A 23,275-nucleotide genomic window follows, 5' to 3' on the forward strand; every position below is an offset into this window, starting at 1 on the left:
GAACTGAAAAAGAGCCCATATAGCCAAGACAATCCTAAGCAAAAAGAACAAAGCTGGAGGCATCACACTACCTGACTTCAAACTATACTACAAGTCTACAGTAACCAAAACAGCATGGTACTAGTACCAAAACAGATATATATAGACCAATGGAACAGAACAGAGGCCTCAGAAATAACACCACACATCAACAACCATCTGATCTTTGACAAACCTGAATAAAAACAAGCAATGGGAAAAGGATTCCCTAATTAATAAATGGTGCTGGGAAAACTGGCTAGCCATATGCAGAATACTGAAACTGGGCCCCTTCCTTACACCTTATACAAAAATTAACTCAAGATGGATTAAAGACTTAAACATAAGACCTAAAACCCTAAAAACCCTAGAAGAAAACCTAGGCAATACCATTCAGGACATAGGCATGGGCAAAGACTTCATGACTAAAACATAAAAAGCAATGGCAACAAAAGTCAAAATTGACAAATAGGATCTAATGAAACTAAAGAGCTTCTACACAGCAAAAGAAACTATCATCAGAGTGAACAGGCAACTTACAGAATGAGAGGACATTTGTGCAATCTATCCATCTGACAAAAGGCTAATATTCAAAATCTACAAGGAACTTCAACAAATTTACAAGAAAAAAACAACCCCATCAAAAGTGGGTGAGTACACGAACAGACACTTCTCAAAAGAAGACATTTATGTTGCCAAAAAACATATGAAAAAAAGCTCTTCATCACTGGTTATTAGAGAAATGCAAATCAAAACCACAATGAGATGCCATCTCATGACAGTTAGAATAGCGATCATTAAAAAGTGAGGAAACAACAGATGCTGGAGAGGATGTGGAGAAATGGGAATGCTTTTACACTGTTGGTGGGAGTACAAATTAGTTCAGCCATTGTGGAAGACAGTGTGACAATTCCTCAAGGATCTAGAACCAGAAATATCATTTCACCCAGCAATCCCATTACTGGGTGTATACCCAAAGGATTATAAACCATTCTACTACAAAGACACATGCACACATATGTTTATTGCAGCACTGTTCACAATAGCAAAGACTTGGAACCAACCCAAATGCCTATCAGTGATGGACTGCATAAAGAAAACATAGCACATATACACCATGGAATATTAATGTAGCCATAAAAAAGGATGAGTTCATGTCCTTTGCAGGGACATGGATGAAGCTGGAAACCATCATTCTCAGCAAACTCACACAGGAACAGAAAACCAAACACTGCATGTTTTCACTCATGAGTGGGAGTTGAACAATGAGAACACATGGACACAGGGAGGGGAACATCACACACTGGGGCCTGTCGCAGGGGTAGGGGGCTAGGAGAGGGATAGCATTACGAGAAATACCTAATGTAGATGACGGGTTGATGGTGCAGCAAACCACCATGGCACGTGTATACCTATGTAACAAACCTGCACGTTCTGCACATGTATCCCAGAACTTAAAGTATTAAAAAAAAAAAAAAACTCTAATGCCAATTTGCAGTGTCAAGCAAATGCCAGCAGTTTCAGACTCATGAGTAAGGAAAAACTAGAAGGCTGTAAAACTGAGAAAGAAGTTATTGTCTTATCGGCAAAACAATTTTAATGTGTGTTCTGTTAGCTGTATAAACTGGAATGTATGAGCCATTTTTCAAAAAGAAACAACAAAGTTCATTTCTAGTCTTTGTAATACCAGAAGCACAGAGAAAAAATTATATTCAGATTTTGTCCAGAATTTTAGAGAAAATTAATGCTCACATCCACTATGGGAATTTTGATGCTAAAGCAAAGTAGCCTCTCCTCTCCATTGAGAAGTCCCATCATCCTATCCATAAAATTGGTAATTAGACACAGTTCTAAGTCAATCACTTCTCTCCATAATACATATGAAGTGACATTCTTCTATTACGATCTAAAACAAAGGTTAAGAGAATGAGGATAAAAACAGAGTTGTGGGTTCTGTTTGCTGCTGCCATCGAAGGGGAATATTCACTTAGTCAGAAGAGGGTGGCAGCGGTGGTTTTTAGGGCATGATGACACCCACAGTCATGTGTCTGGTCCCATCACTGTCCTAAGACAATAGTCTGTTTTGTATCAGGCTCAAGTCAAGTGACTATGATTATTTGGGATCTAAAGACTCTAGAGAAGGACCCTGGAAAGATCTGAGAAGAATAACAAGTTCCTGGCTTAATGAGCTGGAATATGGAACCAGGCACAGACAGGACTAAGAACACTAATCAGGTACCCAAGGCAGAAAGCCAGATCACCAGCTGAAGAAACAAGGTAGCCTGTCTGCACCTGAGGCACTCACACTTACCCATGATTCTGAGCAACTACACCAAGCACCAAAGAGGTCAGCTGCAGACCTAGGCCTAGGCTAGGCTTCTCCTGTATTAAGCAGAATGAGCTAATAGATGTCAAGGCTCAGCCAAACTAGGGATGAAAGGCAGAGTGTAAGACTTTTGTCTGGTAGGTGAATAGCTATATTTGCATTTATGCTACTTTGGTTTACTATTAGAACAGGCCTCAGCCTTTTTACAAATCCTCAGCCTTTTACAAATTGCTAAGTCATGCACCCAACTTACTGAAATCAACTGAGGAAAAGTCACGTTATCACTGAGCTCTGCCCATAGGTCAGTAGAAAATGATAAAAGGAGAGATTAGATGCAAAAACAAACAGGTACATTTTTGTAGAGCTGTCTTGTTTCAAGAATAAAGTTATTTTAGGAGAAGGATTATTCAAAAATTTTCTATAAAGAAAAAAGCTAGCTATTGCAAAAGATACTTATGGAACTTATATTAAAATAAGCCCAGTAATCAAAACATACTTTTAGAAGATTCTTGAAAAGATTACAACATGTAGGAACCCTAACACAATCCAGTCTAATCCTTTCATTTTGCTTATGAGAAAACTAAAGTTCAAAGAGATTATTTTTGGTGGCTCATGCCTGGAATCCCAGCACTTTGGGAGGCCAAGGTGGGTGGATCACTTGACATCAGGAGTTCGAGACCAGCCTGACCAACATGGTGAAACCCCGTCTCTACTAAAAGTACAAAAACATGGTGGTGCATGCCTGTAATCTCAGCTACTCCAGAGGCTGAGGCACAAGAATCACTTGAACCCAGGAGGTGGAGGTTGCAGTGAGCTGGGACCCGGGGCCATGCCACTGCACTCCAGCCTAGGCCACAGAGCAAGACTCCCTCTAAAAAAAAATAAAAATAAAAAAATAAAAAAAACAGAGATTATTTCTAGTACCCTATTTGGCATGGTAGGTAGATTAAGGTAGACAGGGAATGATACCAGATGGAAATATGGATCTACACAAGAAAATGAAGATCACCAGAAATATAACAACAAGGATCAATATATTTATTGAAAATATCCTGTAAAAGAAAGGATTTAAAAAATCATTCTAAGACAAACAAAAGCTGAAAGAATTTGTTAGCATCAATCTGCACTAGAAGAAATGCTAAAGGCTATTCTCCAAGCTGTAGGGAAAAAAATGATATCAAATAGAAATTGAAATATACCAGGATTGAAACCCACTGGAAACAGTAAATAACAAATACATTTTTATTGTTGTTCTTATAATTTCCTTAAAAGACAACTGACTATTTAAAGAAAAAAAAAGCATTAAATGGTGGACTTTTTATGTTATATGTAAAACATGGCACAAAAATGGCACAAAGGATGGGTGGAGTAGAAAATAGAATTAAACTATTATATGGTTATTGCAATGAGAAGTGTATTAAGTGTAGTTATAGTAAGTGTAAGTGTTAACTAGGAACTATTAAGTGTGAAGTAGTAAACTTTGGTAACTTTTAGGGCTAGAACAACAACTAAATATTAATAAAAAGAAATTTAACTAAGAAGTCAATAGAGCAAATAAGATAAATCCTAAAACAAATTAGTTAATTCATTATTAAGAAAATGATATGGCAAGCACAGATTGGGAGCAAATATTTGAAATACATATATTCAAAAAGAGCCTATATTACAATACATAAAGAACTCTTACAAGTCAATAATAATAAGACAAACAATGCAATAAAAAAAAGAGACGCCAGACACAGTGGCTCATACCTGTAATCCCAATGCTTTGGGAGGCCAGGGTGAGAGGATCGCTTAAGACCAGGAGTTTCACACAGCCTGAGCAACACATCCAGGCCCCATCTCTACATAAACAATAAAATAAAATAAGTTAAAAAATTTTTTTAAAGGGCGAAAAACTTGAACAAGCGAAAGAAGAAATACAAGTAGCCAACAAGTACATGAAAAGATGCTCAAGGTCACTAGTAATCAGAGAAATGCAAATTAAAATTGCAATGAGACACTACTTCAAACCCACTCATATACTTATATGACCCAACAATTCTGCTCCTAAGTATTTAATTAAAAAAATGAAAATTTATATTCACAGAAACATTTACATGAATGTCTACAGCAGTTTTATTCATAAGAGCTAAAAACTACAAGCAATCCAAACGCACATTAACAGCTGAATGAATACGCCAATTGTGGCATATTCACTCAATAAAATACTGGTCAGCAATAAAAAGGAACAAATACTGAAATGTGCAACAACATGAATCAATTTCAGTGACATTACGTTGAACAAAAGAAGCCAAGCACAAAAGAACATATGTAGTATGATTCTGTATATATGAGATTCTAGAACAGGTAACATTAATCTATAAGGATAGAGATCAGAGCAGTGCACTGCAAAGAGGCATGAGAGAAATTTCTGGGGTTATGGAAATGTTACCTGTTTTGATCAGGACGGTGGTTACACAAGGGCATACATTTGTCAAAACTTACTGAACACTGAAAATGGGTGCATTTTCTATCACATAAATTATGCTTTGATGAATCTGATTTAAAATAAAATTAAAATGTGCTCTGAGCAAAATATTGACAGTAACAGTTCTTGTCCATGCTCCAACAATAACCATCTGTTTCATTTTAGCCTCCCCACGTTTCAATATCCTGATGAGTAAGATGAAGTAGTTGAAATAAATTATTTGTAAGCTCTCTTCCATTTGAACTATTTCCAATGCTAAAATTAACATAAGTCAGGTACCATCCATAAACTTTCTATACCTAGTGTTATTCATGTACCTTATATGGATAAAGATATGTGTATATAGTGAGGCAGGAGAATAAGATCTGGAGGCAGGGAACCTAAGGCCAATTCACACTGACTTCCTAGAACTAAATCAAAAGGAAAACCCCAAGTTACCACACCTAAGTAACAAAAGGACCAGAGGCTACTTTCTTTGCAACCTCCCTGCCCTTTTTCTGCCTGGCAGATGGAAAATTGAAAGTACCACTGATTGGTTGCTTTCCACAACCAATCAGACATTTGCATAGGGTGTAACCTTTGTAACATCACTTAAGTCTCTGACTGGTTGCTTTCCACAACCAATCAGACTACTTCATTTGCATGGGGACTACAACAAGTGTCCAGTGGGAAACCTCTAGAGGGTATTTAAACCCCAGAAAATTCTGTAACAGGGCTCTTGAGACCCTATGCTTTGCCCACTCCAACCCTCGGGAGTGTACTTTCATTTTCAATAAATCTCTGCTTTTGTTGCTTCATTCTTTCCTTGCTTTGTGCATTTTGTCCAGTTCCTTATTCAAAAGCCAAGAACCTGGGCACCCTCCACCGGTAACAATAGCATATGTATCTACACAGATATACACATATGTATGTATACAATACATACATTTATATATAGTATAAGCTTCCTTTTTATTTGACATGCTAACTTAATAGTATTGATATTTTAAAATATCAAAAATACGGTGTTTTTATTTTATAAAGACTGGACATGGTGTTAATTGATCTTTGCAACCACTATGAGTTAAGAATTGCTTTTGACTGCATTATTATAAATAAGGCCAACTTTAGTTTCTGTGATATTCTTTGGAGTTCAGATTCGATCACAGGTTCTGCAAAGGTTTTTTTCTTTTTTTTGAGACAGAGTTTCACTCTTGTTGCCCAGGCTGGAGTGCAATGACACGATCTTGGCTCATTGCAATCTCTGCCTCCTGGGTTCAAGTGATTCTCCTGACTCAGCCTCCCAAGCTAGCTGGGATTATAGGTGCCTGCCACCACACCCAGCTAATTTTTGTATTTTTTAGTAAAGACAGGGTTTCACCATGTTGGCCAGGCTGGTCTCAAACTCCCAACCTCAGGTGATTGGCCCACCTTGGCCTCCCAAAATGCTGGGATTACAGGCATGAGCCACCGCGCCCAGCCTGCAAAGGTTTTCTTGAACAGTCCTACTGTTTAGAACAAGTGAGCATCACGTGCTGCCATTGGCTTTTTCAGAATCACAAGAAGCATTTAGCACCCTTCATCCATGTGCTCTGGCATTAACTGTGTTCACACACATCCCTGGTCATAATTTATTGAGCTTGCAGTATTAGAGCATCAGAATGAAATAAATCCCAAAACATTAGTTAAAGCAGGGATTCTTGAACTTACCTGTTCATAAGAATCACCTGCTCGCACCCCCAACGGACCAAGTGAGTGAAAATTGCTGGCAAGGCTTGGGATCTACATTTTTTAAGTACAGCCCTTCCTCATCCCTCCCCATACACAAGGACTTTTAAGATCAGGCAAGTCTGGGAAACACAGGCATAATGTGAGAAACCATAGAATTTACCCCAGAGTCTTGGCAGGTCTCTTCTCAAAGACATTTGATGCATTTAGTGTGCTTGGATTTGGATTACCTCTTTCTCTAAAGTCTCACTGGTAATTAGAGAGGAGGAGGTGGGTGGCAAATTATAACCAGACAGCCAGATTCTGAAGCCAAAGGAGACAGTGCTGTGGTGTTGTCTCCAGTTATAAATAAGTGGGCCTAGGTTTAGCATGGTCACACAATCACCTCCACATCGAGCAGATATTCCAACCCAGATCCTACACGTCAAAATAAATCATGGCATTTTTCATCCAAAATAGCCAGAATGTGCACTTCCAAAGCAAAGGCCCTAATATAAACAAATGCTCATGTGGACATTGGGTATGTATCTGACAGCCAAATATTGGAGCTATGCAGAGCAGCTAGAAGAGTGGACCGCAGGCAGGGTGGCAAGTCCAGAAGACAGCTCACTTAAAACATCATTTTTAAAATGTACATTCTTAAAGCCTTAAAGGCAAGACTCAAATCTGATCCAGGAATAACTGTAGCTGCCATCTCTAATTTAAAAGGCAGGTGATAATCTCATTTTCCAGCCCTCCTGTCATGTGAAGGTTGTTTATCTTTCCATAGAGACATAACCTACCAGTATCCAGGTTTCTGCAGGGGCCTGGAAGGCATATACAGTGGCTGCATAAACCAGATCAGGGGATCGAAGGACAAGCTTAGTCCACTGGTCCAGAGGGAATCAGTACAGCTTAGTCTTCTCAAAACCCCCTTTGCTCAGTTTCTTTTTTTTTTTTTTGATATATTATTTTATTTAACTTTCAAAAAGATTTTTATTAAAGTAACAGGATTTGAGAGTCATAACTTCACACAATTTGTGAGTATGAGTATTACAATTTGTAATCAAGTATATCTGACTCCAAATCCTATATATTTTCCACTACATCATAATGCCGCAACGTTATTAATAAAAGGAGAAAGCTTTAACATATCTTAAGGCCGATTTGCTGTAAAGTTATAAAGCTTAATTAATCATTAACTTTCTTTTTTTTCACTGGCCATCAGAGAAATGCAAATCAAAACCACAATGAGATACCATCTCACACCAGTTAGAATGGCGATCATTAAAAAGTCAGCAAACAACAGGTGCTGGAGAGGATGTGGAGAAATAGGAACAGTTTTACACTGTTGGTGGGACTGTAAACTAGTTCAACCATTGCGGAAGTCAGTGTGGCGATTCCTCAGGGATCTAGAACTAGAAATACCATTTGACCCAGCCATCCCATTACTGGGTATATACCCAAAGGATTATAAATCATGCTGCTATAAAGACACATGCACACGTATGTCTATAGCAGCACTATTCACAATAGCAAAGACTTGGAACCAACCTAAATGTCCAACAATGATAGACTGGATTAAGAAAATGTGGCACATATACACCATGGAATACCATGCAGCCATAAAAAATGATGAGTTCATGTCCTTTGTAGGGACATGGATGAAACTGGAAACCACCATTCTGAGCAAACTATCGCAAGGACGAAAAACCAAACACCACATGTTCTCACTCATAGGTAGGAATTGAACAATGAGAACACATGGACACAGGAAGGGGAACATCACACACCGGAGACTGTTGTGGGGTTGGGGGAGGGGGGAGGGATAGCATTAGGAGATATACCTAATGCTAAATGACGAGTTAATGGGTGCAGCACACCAACACGGCACATGTATACATATGTAACAAACCTGCACGTTGTGCACATGTACCCTAAAACTTAAAGTATAATAATAATAAAATTTAAAAAAAAGAAAGTTAATGATTAATTAATTTCAGTTTCTTATGTAGGTTTAACAGTGACTAAGGAAACAGGAAGTCACTAGAGAGTAATGAATCTCCCCAAACAAAGTATGTGTGCCTCTCTCACCAACTTCAATGGGGTTGGGGTGCAGAGGAAAATTTAGATATTCCAAAACTGACATAGGGAAATTTTGATCCAAAGCTCTCCCTCTTCCTGGTTTATAAATGGACAGTTTCAGAGGGACCAGCTGGTCCAGTCCCAGGAAAACTTCAAAAACATCATACTAGGAAAGGAGACAATATCCAAAAGATTATCTGTGGAATCAGCTGAGATTGCTTTTTATTGTAAAAATTCTGGAAATTCTTTAGCAAATGTGCTAGTAACATTCTTAAAATATCTAAACCTGTAAAAGTTTTTCTACTTCCGTAACGTTGCTTGGTCAACCAGGATTCTCTACTTCAATAATTTCCAATCCTAGCTGAATGGCAGGTCTTTTTAAATATACATATTCTAAACCCCACCCTAATTCAGTGGTCTTGGATGAGATCTGGAAATATGTGTAGTAGAAACCCTGACAAAATTATAACTAGCATACAATTTGCTCAACCCCAAAGTTTCATAAAGCAAGAAATCAGAAAAAAAAAATGACATATGTACATCTTTAAGGTTAATCCTTTATATGAAACTAAAACATAAACATATGCATTTGACAGACTTTTTATGTCAAGTACAGGCTTTTTCTCATATAAGTCTACTGATGAAATAGTAAATCCATCTTTCTTGTGTATTTCACACACAAAGGCAAGATATATATAATCTCCAGTTTTAGTTTCTTTGGAGTGAACACTTCAAGACTTTGTTAAAAAAAAAAAAACAGGAGCCTAATCTCTTAGATTTTTAAAATTTTTTTTATCACTTACAGTTGCCCTGTCTACATACAACAACAAATAAATGGTATCACTCTCTTCACACTCAGATTTTATCAATTTACATTATTTACATTGCATCATTAGCAGGCTTATGAACAAACACAACAGTATCCAGTAAACACATACAATCAAGTGGAGTGTGCAGAAATGCTTTGGAATACTAGAGAATGAGCTACAAACCAGGACTAGTCAGCTTGCTGTGGTAACTAGTCAATATCTTACTGAAGTAAAGGCAAAAGTTTGTTAAACAATGAGTGAGTTGAATAAGACTCACGAATTATCTCTGTACAATATTTCTGAAGAGCTCTACACATAAGCAATTATGATGGTTATCTAAGTTTGTGAAATATTACCCTATATCAGAGTTTCTCAAACTTAAATGTGCATACAAATTCCCTGAGAGTCTTTAAAATGCAGATTCTAGAAATCAGTATGTCTTGGGTGGAACCCCAAAATCTAACAGTCTCCTAGCTTTTATCAGAGTAAGAACTCTAAATGAGATCTCTACTATGTCACATGTTTTTATCAGTTGTGGCAGCAAAATTGTAGTTGAAAGTGAATTTTCTTGCATTTTAACCTTTTATAATTAAGTAACTTCAATTTTTTTTAAACAGAAGAGTTTCTTGACCAATTATTCTCAATAACAGCATAAGATGTTTTCATTTTTTCCAACCATTCTTCGATTTAGTAGAAAGAAGTGTTAGGGAGCAGTCACAAAATGTGTTTTCATTTTCTATCGATGTCAACATTACCAACTCTGTTTCTCTGTCCACACGGTAAAACAGAAATCGAACTATTTGTTCTTATAACTTTTGGCTTACAGGGGAAAAAGTTATATTTATAGAAAACTTTATCAGGATGCCTGCTTCTAACTCTCTCTTCCAATTCTTGCTGTACAATTTGGATTTAGCTAATGACAGTAGCTAACAGAAAACCAAAATAAGTGATTTCTTGGCAGCAAATGCCTCCCTGATGAATCACCATAGAAAAGATAGCACTGGAGTTTGACGGTGGGATGAGCAAAAAGTAGAGGCAGTGTAGACAGGTTTTCTCCTGCTGCAAGTGGCTTATTTCAACTGTCAACACATCACATAAGAAATTGATAGTCAGAGTCCTATTTCCTCCCATTCGTATGGCTGCTAGCATTCCTGCCACTTGACCGGACCCCATTTTCACAATCCACAGCTTTTCTCTAAAACCAGCCCCCAAACTCTGATTGTGATATGCTCACCCACTGGATGAGATTATGGGGACTGACATCACTATAGAAGGAGTATTTGCTCCAGGTGGCCTGAGAGGAAGCAAGTCTGAACCTGTGCACTGATAGGGTGAGGCTGGGTCTCTACAGAGGTTAGGAATGCAGTCCTCAATTGTCAAAAGGCCTGCCAGCACTAGTGTGCACAGTCACAGAGAGAAAACGAACAAAGCTGGCTCTCCCCACGAGCCAGGATGATCCACAAATACCTCATCTTTACTATCGACATCATTTACTATTGAAAATCCACAGGTGAGATCTTAAACTCCTACTTAAGTGGAAACTGTGATTCTAAAAGCACACAGGACAATTCTCTGGGTCTATTTGTTTTCAAAATTACGGCAACTTTTTTAGGGAATAGAAGAGACTGAACAGGAAGCCTACCAAATAAATGGGCTGTTAGTAGCTAAGTCTGGCAGTCATACCCACATTCCCAAGTATTTTTTTAAATACCAGGTATTTTTTAAAGTTCTGTTCTTTTAGAAACCAGAGGCCCATTTCAGAATATAATAGGAACTGTGAACCCTTTTCTCAGGACACAAAATCAACCTTCTGTATATGATTTCGAGATGACTTAAAGAGCTTTTTCCTCTGCGTGGCTACCAGGTTACAAATTCCCATTGTAATACAATACGAATAGTTCTCTGAGCCATTGCAAAGACAAAGGTGTAAGTAAATAAGCACTGTATACTATGCTCAGGGTAAGAAGTTCAGCAACTTCTGTCCTTCTGAAACCTATCCGCCATCCGTCTCCACACCAGGAAAACGTTAGGGCGGTAACAGGAATAACCTACTGTGAAGTTCTGATAGTCACCAGCTTCCTGTGCTGGGCCCAATGGAACAGGCTTCGGTTGTCTAAGATAATTCATTCTGTGCCAGCTACAGTGCCTGTTTAATTGTTCAGCGTTTCATGTTCGGGAACTCCTTTTCAATGACTGACTGCCCGTGGCGTCACTGCCATTCTGAATCATGCAAATGAGAATGTCATATCCTCTGACTCAAGAAGCTTTATCTCATTAAAAATAATTTTGAGAACTCCAAGCAGAGAGTTGGTCTTTGCTTAGATCTGACTTCCCAAATACATCACTTTTCCTTTTCTCACGGGGATCCAGCTGATTTGGAAGGAGACTGGGAAGGGTGCAAGGGGGGAATCCTATGGAACTGAGCTTGGGAAGCAGGTATTTGCTGGCAGGGACGCTCTCCTCCTTTGCTGAGAGGCTGTGGTCCACAGCCCGTGCCAAATCTGTTGCAGTAGCTAATAGTACATTTCCATGTATGTACTATTTTCTCCCAATTTTCCCCAAGGAAAGGGCGAGTCAGGATATGCATGCATAGCACACAGGACCAAAATAGCCTTCTTTAAGTAGTTAAGTAGCTATTAAGTGAAGTTCCTTGACTTTGTCTATTCTGAGCACCAGTATTTGCACTAGTCAGGCAGCATCCCCCTAGGTCAACTACCTGTCTATTCTTGTACTCTATACTGAAAGACAGTATGCACAGGGCTTATGAAAACAGACATTAGAAATAGGATTTGCGTCCTTGGGCTAGTTGTGTGACTTACTGGTTATACGAACTTAGACAATTTACCGAACCTCTCTGAGCTTAAATTTACTCATTTATAAAATGGGGTAATACTAGTTTGTATCTTATAGACATATTGTAACGATAAAATTAATATACTGCATATAAATTTTCTAGCTCAGTGACTGACACATATTATGTACTACGTGATGCATATGTTAAGTGCTTGTGAAGGTTAGCTGTTACTATCACACCAGGTATTCTTGAATATTTCTTTAACTCAGAGTTAAAGCCAGGAGAGACATGTGTTACATTTAGTTTAAAGGATAAAAGACAATATAGCATAGACTTGGGAGTCTGGTAGTTCATCACGCTGGTAAATGCTATAGCAGTTAAAAGTCAGCAAAGTTCAAAATTATCTCTGAATGATCTGTGATCTATGTGTTTAATGTCCTCGTCTTTTTTTTTTTTTTTTTTTAAGATGGAGTTTCACTCTTTCACCCAGGCTGGCGTGCAGTAGTGCCATCTCGGCTCACTGCAACCTCCACCTTCTGGTTTCAAGTGATTCTCCTGCCTCAGCCTCCCAAGCTAGCTGGGATTACAGGTGCCTGCCACCACACCCAGCTAATTTTTGTATTTTTTAGTAAAGACAGGGTTTCACCATGTTGGCCAGGCTGGTCTCCACCTCCTGACCTCGTGATCTGCCCACCTCGGACTCCCAAAGTGCTGGGATTACAGGTGTCCACATCTATTAAGTAACAATCAAGTCTTCCTCATGAGATTTTAATGGCACTTAAATCAAAGCAAGTAAAACATCAAGCCCACAAGGATTAAGTGTACAATTAATGTTAGTCATCGTTACCACTCAAAATTAACATGAGCTTAAATATATACAAACTATAGAATATAGGCAGCAGGCATCCATTCATTGAAAAACTACTGATATTACACTACTGTGTACCAAGCATGGTTCTACACATCTTATTTAAAAATAACTCATTTATTTAATCCTCATAATAGCTCCAGGAGGTAGGTACTATATCACCTATCCCTATTTTAAATATGAGGAAACAGTGGCCACTCCATCACTAAGTTGCAGACTCATGATTCACTCCCAGGCTCCCAAGACAATGCTCTTTCAGTGCTGTCTAATAGAACCTTCCACAATAATGGAACTGATTTGTCTGTGCTGCCCAGTATGCTAGGCCCTGGGCACATGTAGTAATTGAGCCCTTAAAATGTGGTAAATATGCTTGAGGAATAGAATATTTTATTTCATCTCATTTTAATTAATTTAAATTTAAATAGCCACAGGTGGCTGGTGGCTATTGGACAACACATGCATAGACCACCCCGTTGCATTGCTTTATTAAAGGGCCAGTTCCACTGAAGAAACTAGTAGAGACCCTTATCCACACTGTGCTTGTTCCACACTTGCCTACAGTGGTTGGAGTTTCTTCATTCAGGACCTTTATTACTATCTTCTTTAAAAATAAGTTGCCTTTTTTGGTACATTGATTATCTTCAGTAAAAGGAGATTTTGCCTTCAAAATACCTCACTAATAATGGTTCAACCTGTAACTTTTTATCCCTTTTGCCTACTTGTTGCACTTGCTTGATGCCAGACACTATCCTCTTGCCACAGGTTACATGCAGTTTTCCGCACATGGCCACCCCATGTTCTCTAGTTAGGACACGAGTTCTATTTTGCCCTCTTTTGTAGAGCTAGCAACTACTTTATTGTTGTCTGAGCTGAAAATGGAGCCTTGATGGACAAAAATAGACATCATATCACTTTTTAACGTAATACCATCAAACTTGGCTTTCCGTTGATCCACCAAATTATGCTTTTACTTTTGCCTCCATTTCATAAAATTAACTACCCTAAGCATGCCTAATTGCAAATTTCCATTCCCTCATGTCCAACCTCTGCCTCCCACTGCACCACTGTAATTTGCCAAGTGAAACCTGCCCAAGTTCAGAGAGACTCAGGCAAACAAAACTCACAAAAAGGAGTACTTTTTTGTTCTGAGTTAAATCAATATTGCAACGAAGAAAATAATCTCATTAGAATGATAGTACATGCATCTTGCTTCCCACTCCCATTTTATGTAATTATCTGTGCTGTGATGCTCGATCCAAACAAGTGCTGTCCCATTTGTAATCAGGGCAGAGAGTACGACTCCGTCACTTTTACCCAAGTCCCTCATACAGCATTGCTTGTAATCAGAATTTTCAAAACTGCATTTCCAAAATCACAACTGCGATCATTTTTGCTTAGAAGCCACATGACAGAAGCCTCACAGACAAACCTGAAATCTTAAACAAGCTTTAAAAGTATGACATGATGATTATCCGATAATGTCTAAAAGCAAGTGGCATGTTCAGGTAGTTCAGTTTGATTTGCTGTGCTCAGAGTCGACTGGGTAGTTCATGTGCAAATCTTCTGCTAAGTCATTTCCTCTCTTTGTTTTCAGACTGGATTTCCAAGCAAAATATTCATATCTTTTTCTGTATATAGACTGACTCAGCCTTGCCACAATTTTGTGGGCAGAAAGGGTATGTGTGTTATGTACTTATCCATCATTGTATGATATTAGGGTGGTGATTCCGAGATACGTAAATTTTTCTTGTTTTCATTGGATTCTTTTCTTTCCAACCTTCATTCCTATTGATGTGTTCATAGGTTATCATTTGTGTGATTTTTGAGACACAATGAATCAAAGGGATTAAAAGATCACTTGGATACACAATTGTTTCATTGATGTAACAGTGGGCACTTGCCTCTGCATGTAACAGAAATTTAAAAAAAAAAAAATAGGAGAAGAAGCCCCATGTGTTGCTCTCAATAAAGCTGAGAATCGCATTACCAGAGGCATGACTGGCATAGGCCTCTCATGCCACACAAACGCCTCACTTCTCCACCCGCGGTTAGCAAAAAACTTTTGAGTCAACACTCGCTTTCATGGCTCATAAATGTTGAGACTTGAGCAGCCTTCTTGCTAGGCGGGTTTCTATGCGGGCGTAGGAGTTCACTCTGAAAGTAATTGTAGAATTTCTCTAGGAAGCCAAGCTAGCTGAATTCATCTATTATGAAAAAGTGAGACCAGTTTTAAGTTTTACATTTTGAAGCATTTTTATGTAAGCATGATAGTTTACAATAGCTATGAGTAAGAAAAAAAATTCTCTGTGTTCTTGCTTCTAATTTGATTTGAATCCATGAAGTATATCTCAATCAGGAAGCAATAGTTGTAAAGGACAAAAATAGAATTTATAGACATGAAAATAAATAGATGAAAATCATAGGTGGTTATTTGATCTTTAGAAGGTACAAAGTAGCCACAAATTATGGGTACCATTTTCTTCCACATTTTATTTTTACATTCCTGAAACTTGGGGTATGCATTTATTCAATAGTCATTCATCCTGCTAGGCAGAGGGAACACAACGAAAACAAGATACAAATCTTGCCCTCAAGAAGCTCACAATCTACTTAGGGGGTATTAACATAAATATTTTAAAAGAAAGTCCTTAAGTGTAGTGGTAGGAATATGAATGGAGTATCAGAAAAGCATAGGGAAAGGCATCTAACCCGTCAGGCTTCCTGGAGGAGGTGGGATCTGGTCTGCAATTTGAAGGATATGTAGACGGTCACTATGTGAAAGGAGGTATAGGAAGAGCAAAGGGACTGGAAGGAGGAGCACGGTGCACAGGCAAATTAAGTGTTTCCACATTGCCAGAGAGAAAACCATGAGGTAGAGATTAATAAGAGCTAAGCCTAGAGAGGCCAGCAAGATCCTGATCTTGAGGGTCTCATTTATAGCACGTGGTGGAAAGCATTCTGGGGTTTTAAGCAAAGGAGAGGACATGTCTGATTTTGTTTTTAGTGGCATATAAGTTGGTTTGTGCTGCAAAAGAAACAACTGCCTCAAAACCTAGAGGTTTAAAAGAATGAATAGTTAGCTCATGATCCTGAGGGCAGTTCTTCCGAGCAGCCCAGCTCAGCTCATTCTACCTGACCCTCTCCTGTGTCTGCAGTCAGCTGGCAAATTGTCTGGCAGCTAGATGATCCAGGCTGGCCTCACGTACATGGTGGTTGGAGGCTGTCTGCCGGAGCTCCTTGGTTTTCCACCACATGGCCTCATATGCACCAGCACACTAGCTTGAGCTCACTCACATGGTCTCAGGATTCTAGGACAAGCAAGAGTAAAATCTGCCAGGCTATTTGAGGCCCAAGCTCACAATGTGGACAATGTCATCAGCACCACATTCCATTTCTTAAAGCCAGTCACAAGGCCAGCCTAGATTCAAGAGAGGTGTAGTGGAGATGAATGGCTCACTTTTATGGGAGAAACTGTAAGTTTTACCAAACTGCTACAGAGAAGTACAACCAAAGACAAGAAAGCCAGTTAGGAGATGCTGTGTACTGTAGCCTAAAAATGAGATAATGGGCCTAATCTAAAGAAGTGATAGCAATGGAGAAAAGGAAACCAAGTTAGGAAACCTTCATGGGTAAAATGGTAGAATTTCATGATTGATTGGATCAAGATGAGGAAGAAGAAATCTCTAGTTTGACCAAAAGAAAAATAGAAACTAAATATTTGTGTGCCTTATGTGTTTATTGAATTATCTTAACAACATACCAATGGCCAATCCTTATGCAAGTTCCAGATGTGCATCAAGAAAGTAGAGAAGAATGTGGATCAATTTTATTTAGCACATATTAATTTAACACCCCCAGTTCTAGTGCCAACTAATGACCCTACTTTCAAGGAACTTACACTTCAGGAAACAAGGTACACAGGAAATCAGGTAATAATAGAAAATAGTAACTGATCAAATGATAAAATATATAGTAAAGATAGAAAGTGATACAGAACAGAGAAGGAAATTCCAGAAGAATCAGGGAAGTCTTCATGGAGCAGGTGGGGCCTAAATAAGGTGGATTTTATAACCAAAAAGTCTCATAAATATTAGTATTATATTAATTTATCCGAGTATCATCTATATGACTAGTATACATACTTTTAATGTCTTTTCCACATTCCATTGCTAAGAGAATTGAAATAAATAGTTATTCAAATCATGTTCACTATTCTGTGGTTCAGACCAGGAAGCCTGATTAAGAAAATCTGGTTTACACATTATTTCTTGGGCTTCAGATTCTAGTTGTTAAAAATCTGTCAAAACTTGCGCCAGTAATGAGCCAATCATCCATTACAAAGGCATGCTAGGAGCAAAGCCAGACTGAAGAGAAGGTATTAGGAAACCAGCAGGGATCTGAGGGGGTGGAGGAGGTTGGAGGGAGAGAAAGAAAGGCTGAGTTGTAATCCTGGAGACAAGGTCCTATTAGCAAAGAGGCTTAGGGAACATTCACTCCAATTTAGAAGAGAAAACAAAGTCCAGAGGAAACCCACAGTCTCTGGCACATGGAAAATAACAATTTTTAAATGAATCTACGGATAGATAGAAGAATGCAAACCAGGGAATGGGGAGGGAAGATATTAAGCTGTGATTCTGAGAGTTCCACACAGTGTGGAATTAGAAAACGAAGAGTAGCAGACACAAGTAGGAAGCACTTTCTACCAAACTCCCATGATGACCAGTGCTCTGGGGAGATGGAGACACAATGGAGAGCGAAGATCTTTAGGCTCATGATGGCTCAGGAAGAGGGGTCGCCATCTAAGAGTCCTTCAAAAGTGCTTGGAGCTCTTGTGTGAGGGCACAGGATGGACACGAATATTTCTAAATTTTTCTCGTATCCAGCAAGGAAGCTGTTTACATAATAATTCATTGAGTTTGGGGAAGAGTTGAGTCAACATGCAGATCCTAGAAACAATCAGAATGGTACTACAGAGGAATCAAGGGCAACCACAAATCAACAGAAACATTCTCACCCTAAATCAAATTAAGATATCTCTGAAATCCCTGCATCTGCAGAAATCTAGCTACCTGGAAAGTTTCCTCTGACAACTACTACTACCACTGAGTGTTTCTTGGAGTCCCTAGTGGATGTCTGATCTAGGCTTCAAAACAAATCCAATCCTCTAGGACTTGGCTGACTGATCCAATGTTTCTTTCTCATCTGCCCAGCTGCCTTCTGGTTTATGTGATCTGCCATCCTCCAACACCCTGCCTTTTGTTCTAGGTGCATCCACTTCTAATTAACATTTCACCTTCTGCCTAACTCTGGTCTGCCCTGCAGGAGATCATGGCTTCTATGAAGAACAATCACAGTGCCAAGTATATATGACGTTAGGCAAAGATACTCTTTGACACTCTCAGAAGGAAATTAAAGGAATATTCTACCCTACCACACGTATTGGGCATTTTAGTAAAAATTGTTGTAAAAATTTACTGTTAAGAAAAACTGACTAGTGTCTCTTTGTTATTGTTTTTTTCTTTCTATTCCTTTTTTCATGCTTTTTTCATCTGTCATTTTTCTTTTGCTGCTGTAAACTCACAAAGGAATAACAAAATCCTCATTTCCTGACTTTCACCACAGATAGAAGGTACCAGCATTTGTGTTTTTAAAAGTCTAAGCTCTCCTTCAACTACAACTCCAGGGGAAAGTACAGTTCTCATATTTCGGATCCATAAAGATAGAAGAAGTCAGGAAGAGTAATGGAAGGTGATGTTTTGAACTGAAGTGCCCCAATACCTAGGGTGGCTTCTTTGAGTTAAAAGAAGGCAGTGGCGACAATGAACTTGCAGTGTTCCCCCCTCCTACCCACACACAAGGGCAGCAGAACCTCTAAAAAATGGGCTATATAATGGCTTCAGGCCTGACCACCTGGAAGTCTTCTAATCCTGAGGCCAGAGCCACCCATTTCCTAATGGAACAGACAACCCTAAACAATGAGCATCTCAAAAGAGACAACGATGGACAGAAGGTCAAAGGATTTACTCCAATCTTCTGGATTGGAAAAGCTCCTTGGTTGTTGTAAAGACTGGACACCCACCAAAACATAACTAAGTTTAAATATTCTACAAACCCTAATGAACAGGAACCGAGAGATTTATTTCACTTAGAAAAATATAGTGGTTTTTGCACACATAAGTGAAGCACAGAGACACAAATTATACAATTTCTTCAGTTTTTATTATCAAGCCTCTCTCTCTCAGCTAGAACTGGGCCAGGGATGGATCCAAAAACAAACAGAAAGCCATATTCAGAGCAGCCACTTCCCTCACACAACCACTGCTTGGCTGTCAGGCCAAGCTTATCTTTCTGGATCTCTGTCCCTGAGGATAAATTCTCTCCCACAAGATTCAACAATGTCTACTGCAAATAGGCCTCCGGTGTATCTGCCACATCAGTTAGCCAAATGTACAGATGGTTCTGAATTCCAGAGGTGGATGAATACATGTGAGACTCAAGCCATCACGTTGGGGCTCAAAAGAAATTTGATGTTGAAAAAGTGAGAACCCCTGACATATTAGTAAATAGGCACCTTCAGGAGCTGACTGAATACTAGTAGTCCATTAAATGTTGAAACAACCCCAAAATTTCACATTAAGAGTTTATTTCTTGCTGCTCTATGCTGAATGCATGTGTTCCCCCAAAACTGAAAAGCTGAAATCCTAACCCCAAAGGTGATCTTGAGGTGGGATAGTTCCCTTGACCCCCTTCATGGGCAGGAACTGGAGGGACTCATTTCAGTCAGCCTGCCACTGGCCACTCCTCATGGGAGGGAGCGTGCAAGCGAGTAAGTGTGGGAACCGGAGTGAACAAATGCTGGAAGCATCCGGTCACTCTTCTCTGGTGAGAGCAGGCTCTATGCAGGCCCAGCAGCAGTATCCAAGCGTGTTACTACCAATCCTCTTTCAGCTCTGCCCTCTGGGGATGGCCAAGTACCAACCAGCTCAGTGGAGGGTCAGGGTGGCAGCCCCTGCCCTCTCAACACCCGGGTTCTTGTCTGGCGTCCAAGAGGAATCAGGTCATATGAACTGTCTGAAAGGTGATGAATGCAGAAGACTTATACTGAGCGGAGGGTGGCTTTCAGCAGAAAGGGATGGGAAGGTGATCTTTCCCTGAAGCCCAGCCATCTCCGGCCAGGGCCCTCTCTGAAGCTGCACCATCCAAAGTTAGCCGCATCTGACTGTAGTCTCTGACACTTGGTTGCTTCTCTGCTCACTGCTCAGCTGCTTGATACAAGCTGTCTGAATAAGAAGCATCCTTCATGCTCAGCCACTTGTGTTGCTCTGCTGGCTAATGTCTTTTATAGGCACAGGATGGGGGCAAGGCAGGCCAAAAAGGCAACATTTGGGTGGAAAAACCAGGTCAGCTGTTTTTGCTTAGGGTCGCAGTTCCAGGCTAAGGGTGGGGTTTAGCCGGGAGCCCAGCCCTTCTATATCAATAGTACTAGAAGCTTGGGCCGTGGCAGTGGTCCCATACCCCACAGTCTAAGGCTGGCTGGGTAGCTGCTGCCCTCTTTGGACAGGCATGTGTTCTTCACAGTCCCCACCAGTTCCTGCTGCTTTGCTTATTGCACTTGCTCTGCACTATGGTCTGAATGTTTGCGTACCTTCAAAATTCATATGCAGAAATCTTCACCCTTAAGGTGATGGTGGCAGGAGGCTGGGACTTCAGAAGGGGATTAAGTCATGGGGGTAGAGCCCTCATAAATGGGATTAGTACCCTTATAAAAGAGGCTGAAGAGAGACTCCTCACCCCTCCACATATGAGAACACAGAGAAAAGATTATGTTGACTGGGCACAGTGGCTCATGCCTGTAATTGCACATCAAGAGGCTGAGGGGGGAGGATTGTTTGAGGTCAGGAGTCCAAAACCAGCCTGGGCAACATAGAAAGACCCCTTCTCTAGAGAAAAAAATTAAAAATTATCCAGGCGAGGTTATGCACACCTGTAGTCCCAGCTACTGGAGGCTTAGGTGGGAGGATCGCTTGAGCCTAGGAGTTCAAGGCTGCAGTGAGCCAGGACTGCAGCACTGCACTCCAGCCTGGGCAACAGAGTGACCAGTAAGCAGGTCCTTACCGGACACCTATCCTGCAGCCTTGACCTCGGACTTCCCAGCCTCCAAAACTGTGAGAAATGAATGTCTGTTGTTTATAAGCTATCCAGTCTATGATAATTTGTTCTAGCAGCCTGAATAGACTAAGACACTAGCTCATGTAATAATCAAATGAAGTCAGCAGGAAGCTCTGCTCCATGTAGTCATTCAGGGATGCAGTTTCCTGCCATCTGGTGATAGCAGCATGTTCTAAGGCTTCATCTTCCTCTACATTAAGCCAGTGATAGGAGCATGAAGAACTGCATGTGAGAAGGTTCCATGGGCCAAGACTCAAAGTTGTGTGCAACACTTACCTCCCAATTCCATTGACATGAATTCAGGCACATCAAACCCCACTGTACTGATCTGTTCTCACATTACTATAAGGAAATACCCAAGACTGGGTAATTTATAAAGGAAAGAGGCTTAATTGACTCACAGTTGCACATGGCTGGGGAGGCCTCAGGAAACTTACAATCATGGTGGACGGCGAAGGGGAAGCAAGGCACCTTCATCACAAGGTGGCAGGAAGAAGAATGACCAAACGAGAAACTTGCCAAACATAAAACCATCAGATCTCATGAGAACTCACCCACTATCACAAGAGCAGCATGGGGAGACCGCCCCCATAATTCAGTCACCTCTACCTGGTCTCTCCCTTGACATATGCGGATTATGGGGATCACGATTCACGGTAAGATTTTGGGTGGGAACACAGCAAAACCATATCACCCACCATCCCACCACCACCACTTATTGGCCACTGCAAAGAAATATGGAAAATGTGTGCCTAGAAATTAGTGGAAATCAGTCTGGTAAACAACCAGCCTATCTCAAGTTCCAGCCACAGAACATCATAGCTCTTTCTCCCTGCTTATGTTTCTTCACTCTTCTGGATTAAATGAGCTAATAACTGAGGAAATAACAAAACAAAGTATTAAATTCTGACTACTTTCCAATGGCCCAAACAACTCATAGAGTCTTAATTCTTTTTGTGAAATTTAAATCCTGAAAATATTTAGGTAGATCAATTTCTCATTCTAATAACTATTTCATAATAAATTGGCTAATTTGTTCTGGTGGTTTTGATGACCAGGCAATGTAAAATACTGGAAATCTAATTTTTTGTTTCTCAGAAATGTACAAATACTGCCTCACTCCATATTTTTGTTAATCTGATGAGAGATTGGCATTTGAGCTTAAGAACCTCTCTAGACTGAGGCCAGTGCTCTGGGGCCTGGAGACTTGGCCACAGATCCGAAGGTTTTTTGGTGAGTTATAGGAATGGAACTGAATGTCCATGCCCTTGGGGTAGGAGTGTCCTCATCAGGGAAGCTACAGAGTTACCTCCTTCTCCTCATCTCAAAGACTATGAAGTGAGTCTTTGAGGCCAGACAGGTAATCTACTTGTCCTCCCTTTGGAGTTCCAGAGACACACAGGGCACATTTTCCTGCCAGACTCTGTTTAATTCTCCATGCTGCACTGCACTGCCCTTTTACTAACTGCATGCATCCCCAAGCTTACACCAGGAAATTCATTTAGGGAGGGTTTCAGATAAGACTTCTCTTAATATTCGGTGAATTTAGTCTATCTCAGTCAGCCTCTGGTTTCTAATAAATGCCTTCTACTCTAAACAGATTTGAAATTATTCCATTTATCTCACTGTCAGCTTTTGTCCAAGATCCTGTTCAGTTATAGACTGCCAAACACAACGTAAGAATAATTCAGAAGTTTCAGAGACCTATAAAGGTATTGAAGGATTAAGAAAAATTGACACAAATTTCAGAGAAAAAAGAGTCAAAAAGAATTTTTCACATCACGGTCCCCTAAATTTCTGCATACCATCAACTTAGCTGTTTTTTTTAACAGTACAGATTCCTGAGCCCCACTGTTATGGTCTGAATGTTTGCATCCCCCAGAATTCATATGTGGAAACTCTGTCACCAATGCAATGATATTAGGAGGTGGGGACTTCGGGAGGTGATCAGGTCATGAGGTCAGAACCCTTGTAAATGAGATTAATGCTCTCACAAAAGAAATCTGAGGGAGCCTGACTGCCCCTTTCATCATGTGAGGACACAAGTAGA

At 39.9% G+C, this 23,275-nt stretch overlaps 1 protein-coding gene across 7 annotated transcripts in view; it reads right to left on the reverse strand.

The window, feature by feature from the left end:
- Positions 1-23,275, reverse strand: part of N6AMT1 (N-6 adenine-specific DNA methyltransferase 1) — a 494,077-nt gene that overhangs the window by 233,216 nt on the left and 237,586 nt on the right. For all 7 annotated transcript variants that reach the window (XR_010138799.1, XR_008517487.2, XR_010138800.1 and 4 more), the window contains one exon: positions 4,097-4,188. The gene's annotated coding sequence lies outside the window, so the exon portion shown is untranslated. The remainder of the gene's footprint in view (positions 1-4,096; positions 4,189-23,275) is intronic.

The sequence above is a fragment of the Pongo abelii genome, chromosome 22 (genome assembly GCF_028885655.2).
Source record: "Pongo abelii isolate AG06213 chromosome 22, NHGRI_mPonAbe1-v2.0_pri, whole genome shotgun sequence".
In the NCBI taxonomy this organism is placed as follows: domain Eukaryota; kingdom Metazoa; phylum Chordata; class Mammalia; order Primates; family Hominidae; genus Pongo; species Pongo abelii.